Genomic DNA, 7803 nt, shown 5'->3' on the forward strand with positions numbered 1-7803 from the left:
AGCCAGAGATGTCGCAGTCTCAGCGCGTGTCTGCGCATCATCAACCACGGCATGCCCAGCCCTCCTTTTAACGGGTGTTGACAGCAAATGGATCGCCTGACCATCGGGACGCATCCTTTCCACAAGAAGCGAAAGAGGATGCGTTGTAGTTTGGTGATGGTAGGGTCGGGACAAGGTACGACGGTCAGGCGGTAGTAGATGACGGACGCGATGTACGTGTTCGCCACCTCCGCTCGACCTTTTAGGGACAGTTTCCTCTCGGCCCATTGCCGGGCGAGAGTGACCACCCTACTCGTTATCTCGTTCCAGTTCTTCTCCACTTGGAGGTCCGGACCAAACCAGACCCCGAGCAACTCAACCGGGCCGTCGGTCCAGCGTCCCACGACGGAGGCGCTGGTGGACGGCATGGGCTTGCTTCTCCAGGTGCCTAGTCGCAAGCCCACTGACTTTTCCGGTTGATTTTCGCTCCTGTCACCGCTTCGTAGTTTTTCAGTGTCTCGCCGACCAGCTCGATGTGCTCGTGGCTAGACACTATGACGGTGACGTCGTCCGCGTATGCAGACACGCTCGTCCCGCATCCCAATCTCGCGGGATGCCCCTTAGAGTCGCCAGCTTCCGCAGTAGTGGCTCAAGAGTCAATACGTATAGAAGCGCCGAGAGGGGGCATCCCTGACGGACCGAACGTGCAATGTCGAAAGGTCTCGATAGATGTCCATTTACGCGAATTACCGAACGGATGCCTCTGTACAAGGCAGCTATCCAGCCGCGGAAGACGGGCCCGAAACCAGCCGCTCTCAGGACTGCCTCCAAGTATCGATGGTCCACCCTATCAAAGGCTTTCGATTGATCCAAGTTGATCAGGGCCCCACCCATGCCAGGTTCGTTAACTACCCTGTCTATGATGTAGCGCATCAGATGGAGGTTGTCATGGATGGTCCGGCCTGGCACGGCGCATGTTTGCGCCTTGTCGACCAGTTTCTCGATGACAAGCGCCAACCTCTTGGCTAGCACCTTGGCCAAAATTTTCAAGTCTGCATTAAGCAGAGTGATGGGCCTAAAGTTATCTATTACATTTCCCTTGTTTAGATCTTTCTTCAGCAGTGTTACGGCTCCTCGGCTCACAAAACCAGGAATGCTCCCGTTTTGCTGCCAGTTGCAGTACACCGCCGCCAAGAGATCTCCAAACAAGTCTGGCATGCAATTGTAAAGCTCGTAGGGTAGACCATCCAAACCCGGTGATTTGTCCCTCGAGCATTCTGCCATCGCTTCCCGCACTTCCGCCGCCGTGATGGCACCTTCGCAGCACCCTGCCTTTCTTGTCGAGAGTCGTGGTAGGCTATGTAGGTAGGCACTGAAGTCCACCCTACGTTCTTGCCCTCCACTCGTTCCGAACAGTCGGGCAAAATGCTGCTGAAAGGCCTCACACATTTTACTTGGCTCGAGCAATTCGCGCCCCTGTTCATCTACCAGTGACCGAATGGTGGCTTTGTTGCCCTGTTGCGCCTCTGCCACCCGGCCTCTCTCGCGGCTCCAACACCTTCGTTCCTTAGAGCACGCATCCTAGCTCTGACAGCACATCCTTCGTGTTTGGCGTTGAAGTGTTGGTCGAGGGCCAACCTCGCCGCCAAAACGTCGGATGCGATGCCGCTTCTAATTGCCTCTTCTAGCTTCTTAACTAGCTCACCCTCTACTCTATTTCTATCTATGGCTAGTGCTTTGCTGTATCTAATCGCTTCTGCTTTTACTGCTCTCTTGAGGGCAAACCACCATTTGTTGTTGATGATGGCTCCCGTCAAAGCCCTCTTTACTAGTGTGCTAATCCGGTCTCTGAAAACTTGTCTCGATGGGAAAGACGCGTTTAGTTTCCAGTATCCGGGACCCTGCCTAAGTGTCTTACCTAAGTCTAGCGTACATGTCACAAGTTTGTGATCCGTGTAGCTGACTATGTGGAATTGTGGACATCCTATGCTATCTCTATCTACTGTCCTACACAGTATCCTATCTAGATACGATCTCGATGACCCGATGCGGTTGCTCCATGTCCACGTTGGCGCATTCGGGTGGTCTAGTCGGAACCTGTCAGACAGTTGAAAGCGTCTGAGCAGGTCTCTGAGGCATTTGCATCCCCGTCTGTTCCTATCTCTACCCACGTAGTCTACATGCGTGTCCAAGGTAGCATTCCAATCCCCCACTAAGAGTAAAGGACGAGACGTTCCCAAGAAAACTTCTAGACGCTGAAAGAAATCCGCCCGACCTGTTAAGGGCGGTGCGTAAACTGATACGAGTCGAAAGGCGCACCCATTGCTGCCGTCGACATCCAGGACGACCAGTCTACCCTCCGGGTCTACGAATATTGTCCTTACTTTGAGATCCAGACTCTTGTGAAAAAGTACCGCGGTGCCACTACCGCCCATTCTCGGCAGACAGGGGAAAATAAATGTTGAACTGTCCGCCAAACATGGTCTTTAGGGCCCGCGGATTGTGGAGTCTGGTCTCGCTTATGGCTATGATTTCTAACTTATGTGACTTTATGTCATTTAAGAGGTACCCTTGTTTCCAAGGGGACCCCCAAGCCACGCGCATTTACACAACCAATCTTGATCATAGTTCTAATGAATTAGAATACAGAGGTTTACTTACTGCTCGAAAGTTTTTGCTTTCTCCTCCGTTGGTTTGTCCTCGAGAAGATCCCAGTACAGTTTCTTTGTGAGATATTTTTGGCATTTACCAACCGCACTGGGGAAAATGCCTTTGAGTGTGTGGTGCAGACTTTTGGAGATGTGTAATATTTTGATGTGGTCTGGTGGTGTTGTGTATGGGTGATTGTTTGTTTTTATGTCATCTTCTGTTATGTTTGTTTTTGATTGGATGTATTCCATCAAATTTGTGTTTTTGGTGTCTATGGCTGTGAGCATGTTTGCTGTATATGTTTTTGTGGTGTTGGTGTGGCTGTTGTTTGCGTTGGGTTTTGAAATGTCTTCGGGAGATGTATTTCCCCCTGCTTTGTTCGTGTTTGCATTTGGTTTCGTTGTGTTTCTGCTCTTTATTTTCCTTCTTTTTGTAGCTATTTGCCATTCCTCACTGGTTTCGTCTTCCGACGAAATTTCTGAGGAATCAGAAGGGGGTAGGGGTATGTTGTGGGCTTCTATGTATGTCTGTGTAAGTGGTTGTGTTGTTGTTTTCGTTGTTGTTGGTTGTTGAGTGTTTGTGTGTGTTGAGTGCGGTATAAGTGATGGGGGATCAGTTTGTGTGTGTTTTCTTTGTTTTTCTGTTCCTTTGGGTTTTGCTGTTGTTGGTGGTGTTGGTATTTTTTCAGGTGTTGAGTGGTTTTTGGTTGATGACGGATTAGCTTGGTGTGCTTCTCTTGTCGTCTTCTGTGTTGATGGTGGTGTGGATAGTAGAGCTTTTTTTCCGGAGTGCTTTGGTTGTAGTAGTGGTTGTTGTTGTTGCTCTTGGTGTGCAGTGGTTGGGCACGTCTTTTTCAAGTGTGTTTCGCTTCCACACAAATAGCAGCGTGGTCGCCTGCCCTCAACCACTATATAGAGTTTGTAGCCTCCTGGCAGTTCTATAGCGGTGGGTATCTTCTCTCTTGCTGCTTCATCCAATTGAAGCAGGAATTCGATTGATTTGCCCACATAGTCTTTCTCTCCTAGAACCGCGATTTCCAGGATGTTTGTCTCTGACATTGTCTCTGACATTTCAAAGCAGATGGCAGAGACCAACCATTGTGTTTCGACATCAAATGGTATGTTTTTTATTTGGACTTTCGTGACCCTTTTGTTTAAATAGACTGGTATCATTACCAAGTCGTCCGAATGTAGCTCCAATGTGGAAAAACGTTTTGCTAAACTTTCGTTGAGGAAACGTACTTGGACTGTACCAAATTTGTTTCCCCAACTGATATATTCCTTGGAGTCCCATGCAGGACGAAGGCATTTTTCGATTTTTTCCTGCGGTGCATTTTCTGCTCTTCTTGTTTTTTTGTTTATTACTTTATAAATTATTGTTTTTTTTTTGGTGTTTTCCACGATGTGTTGTGGAATGTGAAGGTGCAATTTGTCTCCTTCTTTGGAGAAGAGTGCCTTTGTGCGGTTTATCTCTTGTGTGGTGAATGTTACAATTGTTCTTTTTTGTTTTGTTACGTCCGCAAAATTCGTTTTGAATTTGGCAGTAGAAGTGTTAATTGTGGCAGTGTTAATTGAAGTCATGGTAGTGGTGTTGGTGTTGGCGGTATTAGCAGCAGAAGGCTTGGATGTAGCATTTGACGTCGTAGTAGTGGTGTTGGTGTTGGCGGTGTTGTCTTTGGTAGGCGGCTTTGTGCCAATTTCGTTGTTGTTGTTGTTGGTGGTGATGGTGGTGGTGCTGGCATTCATGTTTTCGTTTGTATTCATTTTTGAAATCCCTTTCTCTGTCCCTTTATCATCAACAAGTGGTGTGGGGAGTGAGGGGAAATCTAAGTTAATGTTTTTGGTCGCGGCGATGGTGAATGCGGCGTTAGATTTGTTGTTGTTGTTGTTGGTGGTGGTGATGGTGGTGACAGCGGTGTTCACGCTGCGATGTTTAGTAGCTAGTGGTAGCAATAGTGTTTTGCTACCGTTCTGCATGACTGGCGGGCTAGCCACGTGGTTTCTAGTTGCCATTTTCAAAATGAAAAATGGCTAAAAAACCCACGAAAGTTTTGAAAGTTTTTTTGTAATTTCGCCCATACAGGGGCGGAATTCTACGTGAATAATTCTCAGGTTTTTTAGTGAATGAACTTGCACAACGATTAAAACAAAATATTTGACAACAAGGAGTTTTAAACATGTAAAAGTGGCCAACTTACGTGGAGCCGATATGACTATCGTCCGTCCATTGTGAGATAGATAGATAGATAGATAGACAGACAGATAGATAGATAGATAGATAGATAGATAGATAGATAGATAGATAGATAGATAGATAGATAGATAGATAGATAGATAGATAGACCGACATAAACAGACTACTAAAGAGAGAGATGTCTCTAAATAACTGAAAGTATTCAATTCTCTCTCTCTCTCTCTCTCTCTCTCTCTTTCTATCTCACTTTCTCTCTCTCTCTCACCCCATCTATTTATCTATCTATTGACCTATCTATCTGTATGTCTGTCTGTCTATCTATCAACCTCTCTCTCTCGCGCGCAATGAAGCTCACCTATTTTACTCTCCCTCTTTCCCAGTCTTTCTCTCACTCCCCACCTCTCCTCCTCCCCCTCTCTCTGTCTTTTAGTCACCCACCCGTCCATCCTTCGTTTCATTCTTTTCTTTTCCTAAAACGAGCAGTCACGACTACCATCCACCCCCCACCCCCACAACCACCACAACCACTATTACCATCTTACTCGAATACTTCTCGAGGCCGACCCCCCCCACTTTTACATAAGCGACCTTGTGGAATGTCGACGATAACTCGATAGCTTCACCTTTGTTGACAAAGCTGCTAACCTTGCATGTCATCACACATTATTTATAAACGATAAAGAAATATATAAATAGATAAATAAGTGTGTGTGTGTGCGTGTGTGTGGTATGTAAAAGATCATGGGTGAGGCCAAAACAATGCGAAGTGAAAATACAAGGTAAATCGCAAATATGTGAATCAATGTAGACTTACCTTGTATTCAATATTTCAGGGGGTTCTGACCCCCTTTTCAAGAAATTGGCAAATGTTGACGAGATTCGTCAACATTCGTCAATTTCTTGAAAATGGTGCCATTACCCCGAAATATTGCATACAAGGTAAGTCTACATTAACTCACATATTTGTTTTCTTGAGATTTACCTTGCATTTACTTGGCGTTGTCCTGGCCTTACCCACAATCTACTATACAATATATTCTACACAATACTCCATAGTAATTATGCTTTCAAAATGTGACCTCGTGTGTACCGTTGGCGATTTTTTTCCCCCCTGTCTTCCCTTCTCTGGATCTTTCCTTCTCCTATGTTTCCGACGAAGAGCTCCGCTCGAAACGTTAAACCCTTCTTCTTTCCTGAGCGTCCAATAATACTATATTTGTTCCACGTCCTCGCGTTGTTGTGTTTTATTGTGCTTTCTTGTTTGCATTAACTTTATATATATATATATATATATATATATATATATAACAATAATAAATCTCTGAGCGAGATATAAACAGTAACTGCTCTATAACGTAAGGGGGATCAGCCATCTGAATGTGGCTAGGGACAGGGCGGGGTGGTGGGGTTTTACTGATCGCCGGGGCTAAATGCATCAGTAACACCCCCACCACCCCCCCGCCCTGTCCCTAGACACATTCAGATGGCTGATCCCCCTTACGTTATATATATATATATATAATATAATATATATATATATATATATATATATATATATATATATATATATATATATAAGGTTTGTAGAAAAATACAACATGGACAAGAACGTATAACTCATAGAAGACGATACAATAAACATGGACAGGACATTCGAACCCCTCAGTCTTCAGTCAAGAACCGGATCATCGTAGTAATTTCGGCTGATTAATATATATATATATATATATATATATATCTATATATATATATATATATATATATATATATATGTGTGTGTGTCAGCTACAATGTAATTGTATTTTCTATTTCCTTTTCTATGTCTAGTTGTATTTATAATATATTATGTATAATGTCATTGCTGTTGTGTAATGGTTTAATAAAGTATTGATTGGGTATTATCTGATGGTTGATGATTGATTTAGGTTGTTTCTTCTGTTCTCCATTTTCTCATTTTGTATATATATATATATATATATATATATATATATATATATATATATATATATATATACGTTTAAATATTTATTGTGCAAGATTTTTTATGTGAAGTCGTGTGTTGAAACAGATATTGTTATATTTCGGAATGGTCATTTTGCCAGTTTAGCCAATAAAAAAACACGCACTATATATTTGGTGTTACTTTGCTTCAGTGTTATTTTACTTCAGTGTTATTTATTTTTTACATTAATCTTAATCTTATTTCGGCCAGAGTTCTTTCGTCACACTCCTGTGACCGCATCAGTGGTCCTTTGTTTTCTTCTCACTTATTTGTGTCTCTCCTTACTAACCGTCAGCTAAACTGGCAAAATGACCATTCCGAAATATAACAATATATATATATATATATATAATATATATATATATTATATATATATATATATATATATTGTTATATATATATATTGTTATATATCATTTACATTGCTCTACTTATTAGAGTGTGCTTCTTCTCCGGATTTATGTTTTTCTAAAAACGTGTGAGGGGGGAGGGTTGTGTATAAAATTAATATTTGACAATTATTCGGTAGCCATGATAAAACTCCGAGTTTCGGATGTCGGGGGGGGGGGGCACGCCGCCATCTCTTTAGTTATCTTCTACTGTAGCCTCGGGTCTACCAAAGCCTTGTGGGTGGATTTGGTAGACGGAAACTTAAAGAAGCCTGTCATATATATGTACATATATATATGTATGTGTGTGTGTATATGTTTGTGTGTCTGTGTTTGCCCCCCCCCACATCACTTGACAACCGCTGCTGGTGTGTTATCGTCCCCGTAACTTAGCGATTCGGCAAAAGGGACCGATAGAATAAGTACTAGGCTTACAAAGACTAAGTCCCGGTGTCGATTTGCTCGACTAAAGGCGGTGCTCCGGCATGGCCACAGTCAAATGACTGAAACAAGTAAAAGAGTAAAAGAATGTGGCTGTGTGGTAAGTAGCTTGTTTACCAGCCACATGGTTCCGGGTTCAGTCCCACTGCG

The 7803-nt window shown here is 43.5% G+C and overlaps 1 protein-coding gene across 1 annotated transcript in view; it reads right to left on the reverse strand.

The window, feature by feature from the left end:
* Nucleotides 1–4527, reverse strand: part of LOC115223690 — a 44366-nt gene extending 39839 nt beyond the window's left edge. Inside the window, exon 1 of the mRNA XM_029794363.2 lies at nucleotides 4501–4527. The gene's annotated coding sequence lies outside the window, so the exon portion shown is untranslated. The remainder of the gene's footprint in view (nucleotides 1–4500) is intronic.
* Nucleotides 4528–7803: the final 3276 nt, after the last annotated feature.

This window comes from Octopus sinensis, linkage group LG23 (assembly GCF_006345805.1).
Source record: "Octopus sinensis linkage group LG23, ASM634580v1, whole genome shotgun sequence".
Taxonomy (NCBI): Eukaryota; Metazoa; Mollusca; class Cephalopoda; order Octopoda; family Octopodidae; genus Octopus; species Octopus sinensis.